Consider the following 23,892-nt stretch of genomic DNA (forward strand, 5'->3'; position numbering starts at 1 on the left):
TGTCAAGGGGCTTTATACACTGTCCTTAAATGTTCACTCCTCTGCGAGACAGATACTAGAGATTCTAAATCATATGCTGGCAAATGGAAAGCTCGGAGATATAAACCTCCTTGACCCCAAATCACCTGTCTGTTCTACACCTATTTGTTGTAAATCCAGAGCTTCTCTTTATCAATGGAGGTGCCTCTGATTTTTATTACCACAGATAGTGCCACAACTCTTATATTAGTTTCTGATGGAAAACAGTTGAAAATGTCCAACTGTCATACAGAGTGCTCTGTGTGAACTTGCTGTGGTTGATTGTTACATTAGTGGCCCTGGGAGTCCTGCTTCTGATATTCCCCGGCCCGTTGAGCCCCTCCAGCATTCATTCTGGGCTTGCATCTGGTCGCTTTGGCCACTGGGTCGTAAGTAAACCTGATCTGATACAGGCAGGGCCTTGACACCTGCTGTGCATGGGAGCCTGCCCTTGTAGGACTCTACATCATGTGAAGAATCTGGTCTGAACTTCTTGAGAATTAAGACCACAAACAGAAAAATGTCCAGCCACTGCTGGGACCCCAGTGCACAGGCAAACACAAGCGTGGGAATGAGCTCTTCACAAACACAAACTGCCTATTAAAGAAAAAATTATTCTGACACCTGTTCAACAGGTAAGGAAGACTATCCGGGGCTATTGCAATGGGGCAGAAGATGGAGCTCAACTCCAAATACAGCAAAGCCAGTTGGGGCTTTATAGCCAATGAGCAGAGTCAGGGGCTCTGTAGACAGACGGTCACTAAGCGGAGACATCAGGGTAGGAGGATTCTTACTTACCAGACCTAACAGGATTCTTGCTGAAGACAGGCCAGGGAGTTACACATTGCAAGTTGGGGAGGGAACTGATCAGACATCAAGGTTGGGGGACTCCTTATAATAAACTGACTTAGCAGGATTCTTGCTGAAACTGGGCTAGGAGGGCACAGCAAAGACAGGACAAACAAGGAAGGCCAAGGTCAAGGCCTAGTGGAGAAGAGGGCACACCAGAGCTGGGTAAAGTTTGGTCAAGGAGAGATTCTTGTCACCTGTGTTAATGGAAAAGAAGCCAAACTCCGTAAAATAATTTAAATAGATTTATTCTGAGACAAATTTGAGGACCATGGCCATCCTTAAAGCTATACTTGAAGAAGCCTTGAGCCAGTGGTCCCGCCATAGTTGGGTTACAATTGGTTTTATACATTTCAGGGAGATAGGAATTACATGTAAAGTCATAAATCAATACATGGAAGGCATACATTAGTTTGGCCCAAAAAGATGGGACATCTCAAAGCAAGAACTTACAGGTTATAGGTGGGTTTAAAGACTCTTTGATTTGTAATTGGTTAAAGAAATGAAGCTTTGTCCAAAGGTTTGGAATGTTTTAAGATAAGGAAGTCTGTTAATCAATCGGAGACAAGCCACTAGACATAGACCCAGACTCAGTGATTTGTTATGTGAATAGAGGACCTGCATGTTTGTCTTGCATAGCGCTGGGCCTGTTGATGAGTTACAAAGGACATCTCCAAGAAGGGAGGGGGACATGATGAGGCATGTCTGACCTTCCTTCTCATGGCCAGTAACTCAGTTTTAGGGTATCCCCTTGGCCAAGAGGGGGTCCATTCAGTCAGCTGGTCAGGGGGGCACTTAAGATTTTATTTTAGTTCACACCTGTATAGGGGAGAAAACTAATATCTTTTTTTTACCCGTTGATGGGAGACAGATTAACAAGAGAAAAGCAAAGAAATCTATTTAATAAGTTTTACATGACACAGGAGCATTCATAAGGAAACAAAGACCCAAAGAAATGGGGTAAACCTGTGTGTTTTTCACTCTAGGTTTGATGAAGAAATGGATGCTCATGGGGAAGTATGACTGGATAAAGGAGTACGACCTACTGACGATAAGCTGGGGGAAGTTAGCAAGACATGGCTGTTCAGATTCTTCTCTGTGTCCCTGTGTCTTCAGAGATGACACCTTCCCTCCAGCTATAGGGAGAGCACTCTCAACTTAAGGTCTTATTACCTATTCTAGGGGAAGGTCAGAAAACTCATTTCTACCTTTTATGACCTGCTTCAGAGGAAAACAGGAAGGTGACCTTCCTGCTTCTGCTGTTTTCTCAAATGCCAAGGTGCCATATTTTGGGGTAGCATGTCCTGAATCCCATCACCTGTACTAACCTGATGGGGCTGTGTTTATGTTATTTCCACCAGAGAGTCCATAAACTTTCTGAAGAACTGCACTAGAGGATTAGAAATGAAGAGGGTGCAGGACAGGTATGAAAGAAGGGTTGATGTTCCCTTAGAGTGAATCACACGCAAACGGGAAAACAGCATCCTAGGAGATGGGAAGCACAGTGAGAAAGTGCACAGTGGCATCCTGTTTACCCAATTGTGAGAAATACCTCCATTGTGGAATGCACTTGAGTCACAGATTTTCAGAACTCTAGGTGAAATTCAGATGTGGAGCTAGTGATTCCTGCTCCCTGCAGAGCAGGAACTGGTTGCAAAGGAGGAAGATGGATGCATATCAGTGATTTATTTATTTTTAGCTTTATTTTGATTTTAAATTTTATTTTGCTTCTTATTTTTTAGGAAGAGTGGGGTGCCTCAGGTATTTAGGTATTTTTATTTGATGATATTTGGGATGTTTTAAAGAAAATGTTCACTATCCAGGGCTCGCAAGCTAATGTTCAAACTAAACCTTCATGTAAGTTTGCATATTCTGAAACTGAGGATTAATCCTTCCCCAGCCCTCCTGCTCTCCATCCCCCACATTCCTTTCATTTCCCCCTCCTTCCCAGTTACTGTGTGTTTGACTTTTGAAATTGGGTGCAGTTCATCAAATGATTTGATAGGGAGTTACATTTTATATGTATGAGGGAACTTCGGTACAATCCTGAAGACAAAGCACAATCACAGCAGTGGCTACTGAGATGTGGACGTGGTCCAGTCAAAGCAAAAGGACCAGTCAAGAGCAAAGTTCATGGCAACAAGATTTTGGGATATTCAAGGCATTTTGTTTGTTGACTTTCTGGAAGGCCAAACAAGAAATACATTCACTTATTATGAGAGTGTTTTGAGGAAGTCAGGGAAAGCTTTAGCAGAAAAATGCCTGGGAAAGCTTCACCATAGAGTCCTTCTCCACCATGACAATGCTCCTGCTCATTCCTCTCATAAAGGGCAATTTTGCAAGAGTTTTGATGGGAAATTGTTAGGTATCCACCTTACAATCCTGATTTGGCTCCTTCTGACTTCTTTTTATGTCCTAATGTTAAAAAATCTATAAAGGGCATTCATTTTTCTTCAGTTATTTATGTAAAAAAGACTGTATTCACATGGTTAAATTCCAGGACCCTCAGTTCTTTAGGCATGGACTAAATAGCTGAAATCATCACTTACAAAAGTGTCTTGACCTTGATGGAGCTTATGTTGAGAAATAAAGCTTATATTTTTTTACTTTTATCTTTTAATTCCATTTTTCTACAAACTTTTTGAAGTCCCCTTGTATTTCAGGGCACTCATCGATGCCTGCAGGGAGAGCTGACATTTTGGTCAAGTCTTCTCCCACTCTTTTGAAGACAGGGTTTTAGATAGCAGCAGGAACATTCTCAAGTTTGCTAATCACACAGTTAACCACCTCTTCTCTTGATGTGAAAAGATAAACAGAATGCTCAGGAGGAAACAATTAAGATTAGTTGAAAAGTAGTTAATCGTACTTTTCTCTTCCTGAGCTCTTCCTTGATGCCTTGGAGCTGTGCTTTCTTTTCTCAGGGGAGCCCCAGGTCAGGAATTGGGGAAAATCCTAGGCAAGTGGTTGATAAGGGGTGTGAAAGGCCATTGTGAGACAGGAGTGACTGTCTGACAGAGGTGAGACTGAGCCTGGGCACTTTCTCCTTCTTGTGGCTGCAACGCAATCTTATCCCTGAACTCCAAGGATTTATATGTTTTAGGTTGTTGGAATTTCAAAGGTACAATTTTTATTTACTCATTTATTTTTGCTAAAACACCAATTCAAGAAATTCGATTTGTTCACACCCTGTTTCCCCTCCACACTAAGGTGCAGCCAGTGTCTGCTGGCTGGGATCTACCACTGTTCTGTGGCTTCTATATACTCTGCATTTGGAATGGTAATCACAGACCCTCCTGTCTCCCTACAAATTGGTCAAGGTTTGAAAGAGACCACACCAAAAGCAAAGTAACTAATAAACTCATAAAATCCTTGACTCCCTCATATTTCTGTTGTTAACAATCAGTTCATTTGATATGTTCAAACTGAAATATCTATAAGGAAATGTACAGAATTCCCCCTTCCCCTGATTTCATTTTATAATTATAAAATTTATACAGGAAGGTAGAGAAGTGGTTCTAAATCAGATGATTCAAGAGCTTCCTAAAAAATTAATGGCCACAGGCACTGATTTCTAAGGTGTGGTGTGTGGGGTCTACTGGGACACTCAAAGGCTGTAATTAATTGCTGTCCCTTCTTGCCCGACAGAGGTGCACCTTTGCTCTCTTCTAATGGGAGAGGGGAAGAAGCCGCTCTCTGCAAAGGGCATCTACTCTTACTAATTTTTTTTTTCATGTCTTCCCATTAAAATTACAAGCCCAGCGAGAGGTGACATTGGATCAAATATTTATGTTGTTTAACAGATTGTAGCACAGCTAGCTTCTACCCATGTAGAAAGTACTCAGCAAGTACTTATTAGATTGGATAATTGCTGAATTGAATGTTCTTTACAGGCTACTGAAAAGAGTTATAAACTGATGTAATTCATGAAAGTTAATGATACACTGGGATGATACTGAGTCTATGAAATAAATGTGAGATATATAGCAGCAGTGACAAAGCTGACAACTTCCTAATTACATAACCAAGTGCAGAGTGGCAACATTCAAACGTACACAACCCTTCCTGGCTCTAGATCACGGGTGCTTGATTACCTGAAGAGTGACATGGTAGCGCCATTACAAAGATCCTTAAGGGAGCAAACATAATTTTTACCTTAACGCTTTATGAGTTCTTAGCTGGTGCTCCCTGTAACAAAACACAGATTAACAAGAGAAAAACAAACAGAAGTTTATTGACATGTATGACTCCTGAATACATGGACAATAAACCAGAGAAATGAGAAAATCTATAGAGTAGATCTGAAAGATATATCTTAGACCTCAGGCTTAAATACCATGATTTCCTGAAACAAAGGATAAACGGTATAGGGAAAAGCCCAGTAGGGATGGCTGGAAAAACAAGAGTAAGGCTTGTCATACAGATTTCCCCATTGCTAAGAGTCTCTTATGATTTAGAGTCATATTCTTCTTCCTGACGCAGAGAGGCAGACACCCTTAAAATGAAGATTTCCTTTACAAATGTAAATGTCTCTTACTTTTCAGAGCTTCTGCTGTGTCGGCAGTTGCCGAAAATAACCCTTATGTGAAAGAGGCATATTTTAGGGTAGCATATTCTGGTCTCTTAGAGTCATATTTTGGGGTGTCATGTCCTGAGCTGCATCAGATCCGTGATAGAGACTTAGAAAACTTTTATGTAAAACATGTCCAGTGTGCATCGAAGCATCTTGAAAGACAACTTGCCAATTCCCATAGGGACTCAGATGTATTCAGAGCTTCATAAATGACATCAGTCAGTCCTCCAGGGTCTAGTCGATGTTTTCATGTTTAGCCACAGAGGTGGAAAGGGGACTGCAAGAGCGGAACTGAGTTTCTTTAATGCACACTCTGAATCATTCAGCCATCTCAATTTTATTCCATAAACTATATGCAAATGAAAAATTCCAAGAAACCTGAAGCCTAGAATGGCTGTGAGGGTGAGAACCTCTTTCCGAACTATTTATCATTTTTCTGGAAGAAGAGTTAAGGAATGAGTTATTTAAATCCGGTACTGACGCACGAGCAAAGTTTTAGGACACCAGTATGAGTGAAGGCCCAGAATGTAAAAGGATTTAAAGAGGTCAGCTATGTAAGTATGGATTTAAAAAATAACCCAATTGTTCCTGAAGTCATGCAAACTAGAATAGCTGGGAAATCATCCTTCATGTTTTTCTAAGACCTTTAAAGTGCATCCACGCCTGGGCTTACAGGGTCATGATGCCATCCTGAGAATGGCTAAGCTGGACCTCACAGCCAATGGCCAGCAGCAGCCCCTGCCACAGCCAGACAGGCGGACCATGTGCTGTCCCTGATATGCAGTGAAAGCAGCTCCATTGGCTCAAATGATACACAGAAATAGGAGTAAGGTAAGAAAAATGTCAGTGGCTATGAGAAGTGAATTGTGTCGCAGAATAAATACAAAATAATATATTAAACTGAATGTGATTAAAAATAAAATAAAATAATGTATAAACATGTTAAATCAGCTTAACAAGTCACTTCACACCAGCTGAGTCTACAACATACAGCTTTGATGTGATGTATGGCAGCAAGGGGCATCTCTTCTCACCTGGCTTGTGCCACTGTTTGTTGGGACCTGGGATGCCATGGTCCGTTCAACTAACTTTTCAGCCAGGCTGATAGATTCCTCCTCGTCTGCAAAGTGAGCGTGACAATAGCATCTAATTTGTAGGGTCTGTGAGGGTTCAGTGAATCATATGTGTCTGTAAATTTCATTATGTTTATACCTGTTATGCTTAGACTGTGCCTGGACCTCATGAACACAAAATCATTGTTATTATGTCTGAGAGGAAGGAAGGAGAATGTGAGAAGAGTTCATTCAGACTCTATATCTATCTATTTGGCATTTGGAAGAGGAAGGATTTAGTCCTTCATACTGGACCTAATGTCATAGGGTCACCCTGTAGCTCCACGCCCAGTAGACAGCAGTGGTGGCAGATTTCCTGCTTCTTTTTCCTTTTGTTTTTGTTCCCTATCAGATATGTGATAAATGAGACCTCAGGAAGGAAGAATGTATGGTTCCTAAGGAATCAGTACGTAAACTTACAGCTGTTTAACATGTTTTAAGTTGATAACAGTTGGGAGTGTCAGTGTTATTTAAATATGAGTCTTCAGAACACCTTACCTGCAAGAAGAGTGGGGCCTCCGCCAGCTTGCCGGGCAGCCTGAGCTGGAGACCTGGAGAAGGGTAATTCATCACCAAGTAGCTATTTCATGTCAGGGAGACGAGCTGGGAAGATGTGGAAAGAGATTGTGAAGTTACACAGATCTGGGTGAGAAACGTATTAAATTATGTGATCACTTCCTTCTCTATTCTGTAATAGGAGGAAAATATGAGGGCAGAAAGCATAGATTAAAGGCCCACATTCTGTGTTTGACACATAACTGACTAAATCATTATTATTTTTCATTTTGCATGTGTTCCCTTTCTCTTTCTTGTTTGCAAAAGAGTTGGGCATTTTTGAATGTTTTAATCACTTAAGAGTTTGTTTCCCATGACAAGGAAAAGTAAAGTCCCCCTGAGTTAGCTGTTGCTCAGCTACTATGGGTTTAATTTGTCTGAATTTCCAAAGAATAGCCAGCATCAGTACACTGTACCGCAGTAACCTGGAGGGGTTAGGATTGCATCAGTACTTCTACATGCGTCATGATTGTTAGTATCCTGATAGTCAGACAAAAATGAAACAAACCAAAACCCAAACTCTGAATGTAGAAGTGTCAACCAGAATAATAGAGACAGGCTCTCTAACAGAAAAGATGTTTATTTGGAATGAAGTGTTCCAGTGGGCATATGTGTGTCATAGTAAACTATGTGCGTATTCAGAGAGAGAAAGGAAGACGTTTTTAAAGGAAAAAATGAGAAGGATGACGTAGTCATTTTGAAATAATTATTTTTGGCTACAAAGATTAATAACAAGGCCAAGGCCTTGGTGGGACAGGCAGCTGCTGGATAGATGTCCTTGCAGAAGTGTTTTTTGTGTAAGGCTGTGATGGCCTTTGTGCAGGTTGTGGTTTTTGTAGAGTCTTTGTCGTTAGCAGGCGCGCAAGTGTGAGAACCCTCCCTTCATGGCCTTCCCCAGGTCTATTTGTCAGGGTTTTCTTAATATTACTGACTACATTTTGATTCTGACAACTTTCACGGAAAAATATTTGTTAAATATTGATTCTTTCAAAAAGAACATAAGCTCTTTAGTAATAAAAGTACTCTATAAAACCAGGACCACCTTTGCATTTTCTAGCCTTGTACATCTAAATATTTGTATATTTTTAAACACGAAGATATGCTTGAATTTGACAGGTTCATTTTAAATATTTCTTTTTCTAATACTGAATTTAGGACATTTGTTTAAATAATAAACATCTATTAAAGTTCATGAGACTCTACAGAAACCATATATCTTGCTGATAAAATTTGCCTAAGTTGTATAGAAATGCGTTTAGGTCTAACAGATGAAAAACTTCCCTGTCTACCTAAATATATTGTTTTCTGCAGTTTTTCTAAAAAATAGCTTTCTTAGTTATCTTAAAAAATAAATGATAGTCGGCACGCATTCATAAAGTGCTCTTAAATAAGAATTTTCATTAAGTTTTCACAGTAGTTATCTAAGATCTCTTTAACATTATAAAGTGGTACTAATTTATATGCATGGACTTTTAGCTAATTGTATTGTGATAAATTGCCATATCGTCATTATTATACTAATAATGAATGGTTATGCAGTCGATGTTAAACTCAGTCATTTAGTACTGATGCTTTCAGACCTTTATGAAAATGCCTAATGATTACTGTCATCAATTACTTAATAATTTCCCTGAAATTTAAACCTCAAAATGGCAGCCCATACAAACCCACTGGGATCTCCCACTTGCTCTATTAAATCATGATTTTGACTTCCTTCTGAGCCCTCTACATTTGGTTATATATAAGATCATTCTATTAATATAATTTTAACTAGACACATCTCATCCTCTTGCTGGCCAGGCAGTGAAAACATCAGGCATGGCCCATAGACAGAGGGCCGAGCCGAGCCGGTACACACCACACGCTCAGAAGCGCTGAGGTGGGAGCCAGGCCCCGGGCCGAGGGCTGGGGAGACCCATTATGGAGGTGGAATCTTTGTTGCCTGACTAGGTGGGGCATTGGATTGAGTTCTGCAAGTGATGATTTCTATCCATTTTGTTGATTATATAATTTGGGGAAGTTACTTCACAATTACTTAATATATTAAAAATTGCATGCCATTTCATACAGTATGCACAAGAACACTGAATTATTTTTGCTTTCCTCTGAACTACCTCAATAAATCATTTCTAATATTCCTGACACTATTCTTAGTATTTTAAAATATTACTTAATTAAAACATGACTTAATTGTATTGAGAAAGAACAATACATTTAATTGCATATTAAATATATAAATGTATTAATATGAGTCTAAGCTTAGGTACTGGGTATTTTCAAGATATTTAAAATTTTTATTTTAGATATGACTTTTATGGGGACTTCAGCGTATTTATACATTCTATTATCATGATAAAAATAGGTGTAAAATGTTGGTTTCAACACTGTGCTGAACGTGATTAGTTGACATTTTTATACCGTTATCAGTTCCCAGGATGCTCACTTTTTATTCATTTATTTTAGACCCTGAATCTTTTCATCAAATAAAATTTTATATGGAATCCTGACAAAAGCTGAGATGTTCTCACTGAAGTTGGGGCTAGGCTAAGTCCTTCCACCTCCACCAGCCATCAACCCCTGCCTCCCTTCCTGCCACCTCGGGGACCCCTTAGGTAACTCCAGATATCTGGAGCATCTACAGAAATGGTGTGAAAATAACCATTTTAACACACACGCTAACATAATTGGATTAGGTCTTCCAGAAGAGGCAAATATGAATTGTATTTTTTCAAGTCTTTTCAAGATCAACAATTTCATGCACATTGCATGGTACCTGCAGTCACAGCATATCATTGGTCACGAGGCATCTGGGTCAGTGTGAGTGAAAGAATGGGAAATTCATCTCTACATGGAATGAAAGTTAGTGACAACATTGTCTCCTTTGCTTCCTCCTGTATTCCTATCTTCTTAATTTGTCAAGTTTACACATTTGGCAACACTTTCCACAAATGTCATAGAAAGTAATAGATGATTTATAGCAATAATGGCCTTATTTCTGTCCTTAATTTGGGTAAAAGAATGGGACTACTGTATAGGAAGGAATAAAGTATTCCTGTGAATGTCACACCTTTCTGAGCAACAAGTTTTCAGCACATCCTCACATTTAGCATGCAAATCAGATACTCAGTGACAGGACTGTGCTGTCATTAAGAATGTTTGGATGCTGCATCTAAAAGTCTCACTTTCCATTTAAATGTTCTCTTTCACGCACTATTTGATTTCTGATACACATCAGCCACTATTCTAATGCATAGCTAGTAGCCACAGACATCCCAAAATTAAATTGAACATCTGTCTTTTCCGAGTTAATTAATCCAGGCAGGCCAGGTTTCTTCTCTCAATATGTCTCTTCCCCTCAAACAAATGGTATAAGGGATTTTGAATATGTTCTTTGTTTTAATTTTTGCTCATGAAAGGTCTACTTTTGACAACAGCTAAAACGAGATTCAATATTACCACTAGCAATCTGTGTATCAGTTAAGAATTGAGTTTGACACAGAGTAGCAGAGACTCAGTATCAGTGATTTAACCACACCAGGGATTATTTTTCCAGAGAGAGTTAGAAGGTGGGCAGTTCAGAGCTGATGTGGCAGCTTCGTAAAACCACCAGGGACTCGGGCTTCTCCCTCTTGGCTCTGCTCTGCCCTGGGTTGCTTCAATCTTTTGGGCACACAATGTGTGGCTTGCGCAGACCAACTGCTGCATCAGCGTCTCAGACAGCAAGGATGAGGAAGGGTGTGAGAATGACTCACAGAAGTCCTATACAATACGCAATCTTTTTAGCCAAAACTCAGACTTGTGGCTACACAAGGCTGCAGAAGGGCTAGGAAATATTCCCTAAGCTGGACACTTTTCCTAGGGTTCTCTTATGGAAAAATGGGGGAAAGGGGCTAATAGGAGGCAACCAGGTGTCTCTACAATACTGTGACATTAGTTTAATCACTTTGGGCTTAGAATAGTGATTTTTAAAATCTTTGAGTATTTGTGATTAAGACAGGTTGTCTCTAGCCAAATTATTAATTAACTAGGGACAACCCAGTCTTGCCTGAGTGGTCCCTAATTTACATGGAAATTAAAATTTCCTCATATTACTTTAGTTCAAAAAAACGAACTAGATCTCTCATTTCCTGTGAAAGGATTCATTGCTAATAATTCCCAATCAGGACAAAGATACTTCAAGACTCCAATGTATTTATCTAGCCAATGCCCGAATTACTTGCTATTCAGTTGAAACCGAGAGTTGGTATGTGTTAGGTCTTGATTTGATGGAGCAGGACTAACAGCATTGTAGTTTGGGCCAGTATTTGCTAAGGAGCATGGAAAGAGTTTCAGCAGAAAAATGCTTGGCTGACAAATATTTAATTTGGGGCAATTTGCTGTTTGATAACTATCAGATTATTCTTAATAATTAAAAATGAGCAATCTTTCATGATTCTTAGAGAGCTTGGCACATAAATATTGGCTGGGTTATAAATATTAATTGAAAGAATCAATGAATGAATTGAAGCTCTTAAGACTGATGTTTAATTTATTTATAACTGTATTCCTATTTCTTCTCAACATCCATTAAGAAATAAGAGATGTTGCAGCTGCATGAATCCAAGGCAGGGCAGGATGGTGAGAGTCCCCATAAATGATTTGAGCCACAGCATCGTGAACTCTGATAGGGGTTGCAGACTTTAGTAGCCAGTCATATCAGCTTCACAAATGTTTTCTGCTTCTAGTGATAAGGAATAATCATAATTCAACTCTCTTCTTATAATCACCAGAAAAATAAATACTTGATAAGAGGCAGATTATGTTTTCCATTTAGATGCAAGAAGGAAGATACCTAATGTTTCCATCACTAATACTAGGAAAATAAACACCACCCCCCAAAAGAAAAGATACAGATGTTATTTTTTATTTAGGACGTGCTAGATGAAGAGGTCAGCCACCATCAGGTACATTTGGTAGAGACTCAAAAGTCGGCAGGGGTGCAGAGAAAAGGGAAGGCTTCAGGTGTGTCCTGGCTGGAGGCTATTGGCCTGGGGACACTGGAGGCAGCTAAGCAGAAGAGGGGCATCCCATGGGATTGGTTAGGGGTGCACGTCAGGCTTTCTCTGGTTGTTCTTAACTTGGAAGCAAAAACAAAAATTATGGAAGCTGCCAATTATTGACCAAGTAGAGAACGTTTTGGGCCAATTGCTGCAGAGGTTGTGGTTTGGCTTCCTGGGCTGGTAACTGCAAAAGTTGTGGCTCAAAGTTCTGTTTTTCTCTATGATTTGCCCATTGTCAGTTTGTATATTTGGTCTGTTAATACCAATTTAACAACAGGTAATACTGCTAAGGCTTAAATGGCATCCTCTTAAGTAGCATGGCAGAAAATTTTAAGGAAAAAAGATCCCAGATCATGATGTTACCAGTAAATGGAAGTTTTCTGAATCTTACACACTCAGTGCTTATTTGTTGTTTCTACTTATTTATTTATTTCGGCTTTGTTTAATCTGAAATTGATAGATGGGAGGCTAAGGAAATTGGAAAGAAGAGCATTTATAATACTGATTGGATGTGGAGTGAACAGTCCTGTTTTCTGGTCACTGTGGAAAAATTCGGAGCAAACTGAAGATATCATTTAACCTTTTTGGAGGTGGAGAGCAGATGTGAAGTCATTTAGAGGCAAAGTTGAAAAAATAGCATCATTTATCCACCAAGCATTTGTTGAACATCAAGGAGATGGGCTGGGTACCAGGGCTTAGAAAATGAAAATGGAAGAGGGTGGTCTCTGAGCTATTCATATATGTGGTAGCTTATGGTTTATGTGTGGAATCAAATGTGGTAACAGATTTATTACAACCGTAACCAGGTGTGGGCAAGGACAGGCAGAGGCCAGAGGATGGCAACTGCAAAGAAGAGGTGAGAAGGTGGCAGGGCCCTGTTGGGTTGGTGAGCTGGGAGCAGTTCCTCCCAAGCGCTGGAGGTTCGGACGTTTAGCCAGCTGGGCCCATGCAGAACTCAACTGACAGAGAACATACTACACTCTCTCCCATACCAGCTTCAACCCAGATTGCTCTGTTGTGCTTACTCTAATGCTTATTTAATTTGCTGCATGCGTATTGGATTTCTGCAATATTTTTGAACTGTCATGTCATTTGAATAGAATAGTCTTTTTATCAGTTTTGAAATATTTAAATAAAATGATACTCTATTAATTTTTCTTTTAGATGAAGGTTATTTTTTCTTTTTACAATACCAGCAACAGTGTGTGTGTGTGTGTGTGTGTGTGTGTGTGTGTGTGTGTGTGTGTGTGTGTTGTGTGTGTTTTAAAATTTTCATGGGCTCTTTGCTCATTGGGAGAAGCAATTTAAAGTCTGTGGGGGTTTCTTCCTTGCAGACAGATTGCATGCATCAGTGGGGGAGGTTCTACAGCAGGACTGTCCTCCTCTGTCCTGTGGGGGGCTCTGCAGAGACACCTCAGCTTTGACGGCAGAGTGCCACAAAGGAGTGCTGTTGTCCTTTGCTGTGGTGTGAGAGATGAGGTGAGGCCCCACCTGGCCCTTGAAATGTGCTGATATGGGCCAGGTAGCATGTGCCAGGCAGCGAGCACATGCAGAGGCTCATGAAGCAGCCCAGTGGTTTGTAAATGCCGTATTTATTCAAGGAGCTGCTTCACTTTCATGTATGAAAGATCTCATAGGACAGTGTGACACAAATATATAGTGCGTAATTAACTCTTGATGAATGTATTGATTAGATGACAGCAAATATATTAATGAGCTGTTGGAATTATTGAGAATCATTTAGCTAGATATTAGATTTTCCCAAAAACTATCCTCAAAAAACAACCAAAATATACCTCGGATGTCCAAGAACCAGATGCAGTGTGGATGAGGTCTCTTTCTTTTGCTCTCTTTTTCATTAAAATAAATACATAAATGTAAAAATATTTAGGAAACTGTAATTCCAAGATGATATGGCATACTCTTGACATGGAGGAAGTGAGTTAGAATAGATAGAGAAATGTTACAGATTCACATAATCTTTTTATGAATAATACTTTCTCTCTATATATACTTGCTCTGTTTCAGAATGGAAATCATTGTGCAAAGATCAACAGATACATCTAGTATAAGGCGGTTGTCATTCTCTAAAGGTTGAGTATCATTTGGTGACAAGTGTAGATGGCATTAGTATAATAATAAAATATTATCTAATGAACTTTTCATTTAAGGAAACTACCTAGAAAGGCTTTCTTAAATTTAAAAAAAAATCAATTGGTTTTCATTAATATTAAATTTGGGCAAAGGTTCTAATTAAGGCATAACTCTGGCTCCTAACACTAAGATTTCTAATCTAGCATCATTAGTTGCCTTGAATTAAAATAACCACAGACCTAATTAGATAAATATTGTGGTTATCATTGATCTAATTATTAAGCGTCAATTTGCAAGGACCTGCCATGAAAGAAAATTTCTTCTGGTTGTATAAATACTAAAAAACAGCACTGTGACAAAAAACAGCATGACTCAAATATACGAATGTGTTATGTAGCATTGTGTTTTACAAATGTTTCTTTTGCTTGGCAATTGCATTTTGTATGTGTGCTCATATGCAAATACATACTCCTGTCTTTAAATTGTCCCATATATGCCACTGTTCTCCTTTTGAGCCCTGGAGCCCATCCACTGCCCCGGCTAAGCCTCAGTCTTGGTGGCCCGGCCACCCGTGGCTGTGTTGTCCTACTCTGCACCTCCAAGAACAATCATCTCTCTCTTGCAACTTGATCTGGTGTGGATTTAGCCACACTATCCTCTGTAACATTTCCAGATGCCATCTGAGGCAGAAAACTCCTGACTATCATTCTTGTTCTGAGAGGTCTTCTTAAAATACCTTCCCAACTCTGCCATAGGACGAAAAAATGGTGTATTTTAAGTGATAGAAAAGAACTGCCCCCCCCAAATGTTACATGGCTCCATGTAAGCAGATGATCAGTAACAGAGTGTGACACTCAGAACACAAAGACAGGAGTGACTCCACTCTCGTGTGTCTGCATCTCCACTTATTTTTCCTCCATTAACTCTGCAGAACAATTCTTCAGAGAACTGGAAAAGCCATTTCCATGTCTTTATTTTCTAACTCTTGGTTATTGTCATTTATGATCCTCTGGACAGATGGCCTGTCCCGCCTGCAGTTTCCCTTATACAACCAAAGTGTTTTCCTTGTTTTCTTTGCCCCCAGTTGAATTACGTGCAAAATCTGCATCCCAAGTCCCCTCCACAGTGTGACAGAGTGGGCTCAGTCATGCCCATGGAATGAGCAAGGAAACGTATTAGAGAAAGAATGTGATTTGAAAGGATATTACCTTTTAAAAACCCCTTCAATTCAAGCTGCAAAACCTTTTACCAGACACTGTGGGGAGGAATGGCAAAAAGAAATCAATGATGCTTCACTTAGCAAGCCATCCAGAAGGAATTTTCTTCACGATTCAATTAGGTGCGTTAAAATAATTACATTTTCATAATTCAATAATTCGTGGAGGCTGAACATATTGGATGTCAAGGGCCAGGGAGGAGCTGGAGGCCTCAGATCTGTCCCTCAGTTCAGGGCAGCCTGGAGAAGGTGCCGAAGTCCCTGGGTTGGGGGTGACAGCCTGGTACAGGCTACTTAATGGGGAGGGGGAGATGTCAGCATGTGCGTCTATGTGTCCTTCTCCAACCTCCTCTCTGCTCCTTCCCTCCTTTGCACCCACCTAACTGTCCCCCTGTCAGTTGGCCACTCACCTCCATTGGGCTGGTTGCCACTTGTGATGTCCACTTGCTGGACACAGGCTGTGTCTGTTCAGTATACCCCACACTCCCAGCCTCACCCTTTGGGGAGCACCGGTCACCCCACCCTGGAAGCAGCCCTCTCTCAGCTACCTTGCAGCATGAGTGCTTTGATCACCTCCAGACCTGTTGTGTCCCACACCACGGCACTCATCACTGAATGTTGCTTATGTTTAAATTAGTTAAAAATAAGTCAGTAATACAGGAGGCTGCATTCCGAGTGCTACCTAGCCGCGTGTTTTATGTGAACATTTCTAGCCTTGTGGAAAGTTCTGCTTTAGACAGTGCCCGTGAGACGAGCTAAATACTGCAACGGATTTCTCAATCGAGTTGTGAGGTGGGAAGGGTGCGACGCAGAGGCCGCCCAGGCTGGGAGGAGGTGCAGGACAGCTGCTCCTCTCCTTGTGGTCAGTGCCTCCAGGCCATGCTCTCTGGGTCAGCACCTCCTTTTGCATTGCTTCTTTCCTCCCCATCTTGCCTTCAGGAGGCCCGGAGAGAACCTTCAGCCGCAGTTTGTAAACTGCTCAGTGTCACGGTGTCACAGTGCTGTCACTCTCACAGGAAGCAGAGGACATATCGCTGCTTCCCTGATGCTGAGATAGCTCTGAAGTGAGTAGATGAGCCATGCCTGCCGCCTGGCACATTCCACCTGTTACCAGCGCGCCAGTTATTGGAAAGGTAAACCTTCCTTCTGCAGCTTTCCTTAGGTGCCCCTAAGAGAGGATGTCCTCCCTCAGCCCAGGCACCCTCTGATGTGACCCGTGAGCCCCAGGGAGCAGACTCTGCTCGGTTACTGCATCTCTTGCCTGTTTCCTTTCAGCCCCCTCCTCCAGATCCTTCCTTCACCAACAGATCCTGAACTGCAGACTCCACATTCCAAGGGGACAGCAGGGGGCAATTTCCCAGGCAGCTCAGAGAGAGGAACACTCCTTAGGGACCTCCCTGGTCAGAGAAGCAAAGGAATACGGGAAACTTGGACAGTGTAGTACCTGGAGAGTAGAATCTTCCTTGTGTGCATTTGCTTTCTTTCACTGGTCATTTGATGTTAAAAAGTGCTATTCTACATAAATATAAGCAGTAGCATTTTGACTTGAAAGCTACAGATAAATCTTTTTAAAGAAATCCTAATGAAATATTAAATGCTATTTAATGAGCTTTAAGATCATTTGAGTGGGCTTTTTTCCTTTTTTTCACAATCCAAGCATTTGTATGAGGTTCTAATTTATTTACTTCTAAAGAAGTAATTGGGCAGCCCTTTTGTCTAGTTCACAAACAGCTGGTTCTGCGAGGATGACCCGAGAAGACACAGGGCTCAGGTGGAAAACCAAACTAGGGCAGGATTGGCTGGAGGCTTTTCTTTGTTGGGTTCCATCTGCCTCCCTCTGCCACTGCCACCTCTGCTGCCCCAGGCCTGGGTCCTTGTCACCAACAGATGCGACATCCTCTGCAGGGCCGCTCAGTGTGAGCCCATGAGAGCCCTGGTGGCCTCACCCTGCCAGGGCTTCGAGGGTTGGAATGACGCGTGCAGATTCAGCACAGATGAGCCTCCTTGAAAAAGATGCGGAGACACACTGAGATTGATAATTGTTTGTTAAAATGAGACTTCCTGTCTCCCCCACCTTCCCCAGCGCCCATGTCTCAGCTGTTTGTTAAATCAGTAGGTGTGGGGGATGATGTGGGAGGGACAGAGGGAAGCTGCAGTGACCACCTGGGCCGCCTCTGCCTGACCTTCCTTCATGCTGTTCACTCTGACCTATCCCCTCTGGCCCACCAGGTCCACAGCAAGTGCCCTCTTGCTGCCTGTTGATCTGGCCTGGTGGCTCTGGGGCCCTCTGAACTGAGTCCCACACCCTCTGAGGGGCTCCAGTCAGGACCAGCCACCCCAGGCCTGGCTCCCTGGGTCCTCCCCCACCCTTAGACCTCGGGCTGGGCAATCCTTCTGCATCAGCACTGCCTTCCCATCTCCAACTGGGGCCACCCTAATGTGGGGGTTGTTGTGAGTGATAGGATGCCCTTGCTAATGAAATAACAGAAAAAATTATCTAACCCACAGTCTTTCAGTAATGGCTAAGATCAATCATATGAGAACTCACTGACAGGTACCCCACGGGGTTCTGTTTTCACAACATCTGAAAAGAGCTGAGCAGATAGAAAGGAAATGTAAATCCTTCTCTTTTGCATTCACCAGACCTATGGATTAAACTGCGTTTCAGGGTTTTGCTTTACAGCCTCAGAAGGGAACAGTGGGGGTGCAAGCTTCAGGCCTCAGTTCCTGCCCAAAACCATATCTCAAGGGCAAGGTTCCTGACAAGATCACATCCCCAGCGATAAGCCTGTCTCCACGGAGACACCAACTCTTTGACATCTCACAGCCGCTTCTGTTATCAACTGACAACAATCACTATTTTTTTTTCCTCTTTTTCCCCATAAAAATGGCAAAGCAAGCTGCTTGGCCTCAGAGTGGGCACCTCCCTTCTCTTTCTTTTGGGTGCCACACCATCTCCCTTCTCTCTCTCTCTCTCTCTCTCTCTCTCTCTCTCTCTCTCTCTCTCTCTCTCTCTCTCCTTCTAAGAAAACACAACAAACTTTTTATTTCTGTATATCTTAATCTTCCTCCACCTGTGCTGTGAGCACTTGGTGAGTTGCAATGAGGCTGCGGAGCCATGGCCAGCACAGTGTCCTGTGAAGGTTCACACGCTCAGCACAGGTGAGACCAGGTTGCTCATCCCACCCCCTACTAGGGGACACTGGTGCCATCTGTTTCCTAGGCAGACCTGCCAGTCATCTAATGAACTCGTACAACTTCCTTAAGCCAGAGGATTCTGTGCAATGGCAGAAATTGAAGACAGCTGCAGGGCCTCCTGAGGCAACTCTCCCTTTTGGATGGGAAATTTGATTCCGTGAGAGAGCGGGCACCTCCCCACTTGCAGGACTGATGCCAGGCAGAGCAGAGAGAATGTTAAATCTGGAAGAGATTTCTAAGATAATCCAACCTCATCATTTTATGGATAAAGAAACTCAGGATCTGAAAGCCCCATGTCCAGAGGATTTTGTTATAAACAATAACACAACACACTGCCTAGTGGTGTAAGATATTTAGCTGTAATCGTTTGTTAGTCTCTGACACTGGCTCTGTCTTTATCTGGCCATGTGTTGTTAAGGACTGTGACAACATACTTGAGCCCCATTTCCTTTGACTGAAAAAGAGCCTTGGCTCCAGCACTGGCCCAGTGCTCAGATGGTTTTGAGGTCAGGATATCAGGTTGTTTCCTCGGGACGACGCCTTGTGCACATACGCACACACATGGGATGGGTGCTGCCTGTGGCGAGCTCACTGAATGAACAAGGAACAGCTCCCAGGTGTCATTCACCTGGTCACAGGGCTCTGGACCCTCACGGAGCATGGGTCTGTCAGCCAGAAAAGGACTCCCTCAGAAGGCATTGCAAAGGCAGGACGCAGCAACTCACGTGTCCTCTCTCTTCTAAATGGGAGGGTTTGGGCATTTAGAGAAACAATTGGCTTACACAAGAATGCTCTTCCCTCCCGAGCTCCCCCCCAGCTGGCTGATTTGCCTTGTTGTAGGCTTTAAGAATCTGACTGCCACGGGAGAAATCCCAACACGGAGAGACTCAGCCAGGGTTTCCTGTCCCTGCATGTGTCATTGCTTTTGCCACAGGTTATGAAATGCATGTTTAAAGGCAGGAGCCCCCTGTGGCTTGAGCCTCCTCTGGGAAGCACTTGGCACAGAAGGGAGAGTGGCTACAGGCGGCTCAGCGCAGGCAGGTGCCTGTGTCACCTGCGTCACCTTCAGATACAGCAGGAGCTCACGTCAGGCCAAAAGGGCAGAACTCTCTTTCTGATCTCGCTGACAAGCCAGGGGCTCAGGACTGTGGCACATCTGCCACTGTGCCAGCCGGCTTATCTTCTGCAATATAACAGAATGGGATGGAATAATTCCCACTCTCCCGCCAGCCGAGTTTGGGCTTTTATTTTCAGCTTCTCCCAGTAGCTCAGTTTCACTTTGGGGAGAGAAATAGGTGACTGGCTGGTGATCTTTTAAATTTCCTGCTTTAAATAGAGTCGTTCTCAGAGGTTATGTTACTCTGTAATTGACTTTTTTTCCCATAATGAAAGAAGTGACCTAATCTCATGCTTAAAATTAATTTTCCAAATTACTGACTATAATCTGCTTGCTTTGAAGAATCTCTAGGTTTCTGTGGAGAACTTGTTTCTCTGTAGTTCTTGGATTCTTCTAGTAACTGCAGAGGCCCTGCCCTGGAATTCACAGGTGATGATGCAACTCCCTTCAGCGGCTCAACACACTAACAGCTGCCCCTGCGTAGTGTCAGGTGGAGATAAAGATTGAGGAAGAAAGAACCAGGCTGAGGTTTCCAGAGCGAGGGAGGCAGAGCCGGGGACTAGAAGGGTCTCTCTGAGAGGCCACAGACCCGCAAGCAGGACAGCGGACAGACACTGTCAGATGGAGCTCTTCACCTGGTAGGGTTCTTGAACGTTCTTCTCTTCTGAGTAAGCTTCTGTATCACTTAATCATGGGGGTTGCATTATCTGGGTTTTGATTTACAGATCTCTGTGGTTGCTTATCTTAGTCTGTTTGGGCTGCTGTAACAAAATATCATAAACTGGGTAGTTTATAAAAAACAGAAATTTATTTCTCACAGTTCTGGAAGCTGGGAAGTCCAAGATCAAGGTCTTGGCAGATTCAGTGTCTGGTGAGGGCCTATTTCCTGGTTCACAGATGGTGGTTTTTTCATTCTAACCTCACGTGAGATGTTACCCCAAGTGATAGGATTTCATTCTTTTGGGGGAGCTGAATAATATCCCACTGTGTGTATACACCACATTTTCTTTATCCGTTTCTCCATTGATGGCCACTTAGGTTGATTCCCTACCTTGGCTGTTGTGAATAGTGTTGCAGTAAACACAGGTGCAGGTGTCCCTTTGATACACTGATTTCCTTCCTGGATAAACACTCAGCGGTGGGATTGCTGGATCGTGTGGTAACATCTCAGTCCATCAGGAGTCTTTGGCTTTTTGACACCTCCCAATCACTTCCCTACCAATTCCAAGGTACAGCTTCAATGCCATTGGGCCCCTTCCTTCTCTGAGGGTGATTTTTGATGCAATCAATACAGCAGAAAGCTTTCTTCAGAGCCTCCTCGTTTCTATTTATTATAGTCTAGAGTTCACTTTCCAGAGTCTCCTATTGTCTCAAAGCCTTGAGAATATGTCTGTCTAAGATGTAAAGAAGGTGCCATTTCTTTACTTTCATGAATTCCAAGGCAGCATGGCCCTACTCTCCTCAAGTTCCCAGCCCCTCAGCATCTGCCACTGGTGTAACAAGTAAGCTCAGAGGCGTTCCTCTGCCTTCTGGGGGTTAACTTGTCAGCAAGTCTCTTTCCACTGAGCAGATGGGAAACAGAGGTGCATATTCCTCCCTCCTTCTCCCCTACATTTCCATAAAACAAGGCACAGAAATGGCACTTCATTTACAATGGAAACAACAGGGAAAGGTCTTCATTTTCAAGCCATATGAAATATCTTAGAACCTGGAAGGCAGGGGGACTGGAGAATTCCACACGTGGGGAAGATCAAACCACAAATACAATGGCTAGAAAAATAGAGACTTGTACCTTAAAACCTGTCTGTGAAATTAGGGGACAGCAGGGATCAAGGTCAGCTGTGAATGGAAAGGGAATTAGGATGTATTCCGAATCCTCATCAGTGACATTGGCTGTCATAAGACAAAGGACCTGGGAAGATGTGTTTGAACTTCTCCAGAAAAATAATTTTGTGTCCTAATTTCCATACTCAAGACTCCTATTATGTGTTATATTAGGGTGCTTGTTCTGTTATAACAGTACCACAGACTGGGTGGCTTAAACAACAGAAGTTGATCTTCTTAGCTGTGGAGGCTGCAAGTGTGAGAGCAAGGTGTTGGCAGGGCTGGTTTTTCCTGAGGCCTCTCTTGATGACTTGCAGACAGCAGCCTTCTTGCTGTGTCCTCACACGGCCTCCTCCCTGTTAGAGCAATCCTGGCATCTCTTTCTTTCCTTGCCATTTTTCTTTTTTATTGGACCTGATACAGTAGAATCTGTGTCCTTTTCCCCCATTTTTTTCCTTTTTTACCATTTTAAAAAATTTATTTCAATAGATTAGGGAGTGCAAATGTTTTTTTGTTACATGGGTGAATTGTATAGTGATGAAGTTTGGGCTTTTAGTATACCCCTCACCCAAATAGTGTACCCTGTACCCAATAAGTAATTTTTCATTCCTCACCCTCCTCCCAACCTCCCCCTTCTGAGTTTCCACTGTCCATTATGACACTCTATGTGACCATGCACACCCATAGCTTAGCTCCCACTTATAAGCGATAACATGCAGCATTTGTTTTTCTGTACCTGAGTTACTTCACTTAGGATAATGGCTTCCAATTCCTTTCAAGTTGTTGCAAAGCACATTATTTCACTCTTTTTTATGGCTGAGTAGTAAGTACTCCATGGTATATATACACCACATTTTCTTTATCCACTTATCAGTTGATGGGCACTTAGGTTGATTCCATATCTTTGCAATTGTGAATTGTGCTGTGATAAACATACAAGTAAGGTATCTTTTTCATACAATGACTTCTTTTCTGGGGTGTAGATACCCAGTAGTGGGATTGCTGAATTGAATGATAGATTTACTTTCAGTTCTTTGAGGAATTTCTATACCCTTTCATAGAGGTTGTACTAATTTACATTCCCACCAACAGTGTATAAGCATTCCCTTTTCACTGTATCCACACCAACACTTATTGTTTTTTGAATTTTTAGTAATGGCCATTCTACCAGGGGTAAGGTGGTATCTCATTGTGGTATTAATTTGCATTTCCCTGATGATTAGTGATGGTGAGCATTTTTTCATATGTTTGTTGACCATTTGTCTATCTTCTTTGAAAAATGCCTGTTCATGTCTTTTGCCCATTTTTAATGGGGATATTTGCTTCTTTCTTGCTGATTTGTTTGAGTTCCTTATAAGATTCTGGATATTAGTACTTTGTTGGATGTATAGTTTATGAATATTTCTCCCATTCCATAGGTCATATATTTACTCTGTTGATTCTTTTGCTGTGAAGAAGCTTTTTAGTTTAATTAAGCCCCATTTATTTTTCTTTTTGTTTTATTTGCTTTCAGAGTCTTAGTCATAAATCCTTTGCCTAGGCCAATGTTGAAAAAAGTTTTTCCTGTGTTTTCTTCTAGAATTTTTATGGTTTCAAGTCTTTTAATTTAATTCGTTAATCTATCTTGAGTTAATTTTTATATGTGGTGTGAGACAGGGATCCAGTTTCATTCTACATGTGGCTATCCAATTTTCCCAGCACCATTTATTGAATAAGGCTTCCTTTCCCTGGTGTATGTTTTTGTCTGCTTTGTTGAAGATCAGTTGGTTGTAGGTGTATGGTTTTATTTCTGTATTTTCTGCTCTGCTCCATTGATCTATGTGTCTACTTTTATACCAGTACCATGGTGCTTTGATTATTATGGCCTTGTAGTATAATTTCAAGTCGGGTAATGTGATGTCTCCAGATTTGTTCTTTTTGCTTAGGATTGCTTTGACTTTTTGATTCCATTTGAAATTTAGGATTTTTTTTCTAATTCTGTGAAAAATGAAGTCGATATTTTGATGGGAATTGCATTGAATCTGTAGATTACTATAAAAGAGGAAATCGAACCATCCCTTTTTGCCCATGATATGCTCTTATGCCTAGAAAATCCTAAAGACTCCTCCGAAGGACTCCTAGAATTGATATAAATTCAGTAAAGTCTTAGGTTACAAAATCACTGAATGCAAATTAATAGCATTTCTTATACACAAATAATAACCAAGCTGAGAATTGAATCAAGAACTCCCACTCCACTGTGTCTAACACCCAAAGTCTCTTTACCACATGACTTTGCTCTTTATTGTTTCTTTCTCCCT

The 23,892-nt window shown here is 41.8% G+C and overlaps 1 protein-coding gene across 1 annotated transcript in view; it reads left to right on the forward strand.

The window, feature by feature from the left end:
* Positions 1-23,892, forward strand: part of GABRG3 (gamma-aminobutyric acid type A receptor subunit gamma3) — a 436,430-nt gene that overhangs the window by 195,565 nt on the left and 216,973 nt on the right. The gene's annotated exons all lie outside the window — the stretch shown is intronic.

This window comes from Lemur catta, chromosome 9, assembly GCF_020740605.2.
Source record: "Lemur catta isolate mLemCat1 chromosome 9, mLemCat1.pri, whole genome shotgun sequence".
NCBI classification, from domain to species: Eukaryota; Metazoa; Chordata; class Mammalia; order Primates; family Lemuridae; genus Lemur; species Lemur catta.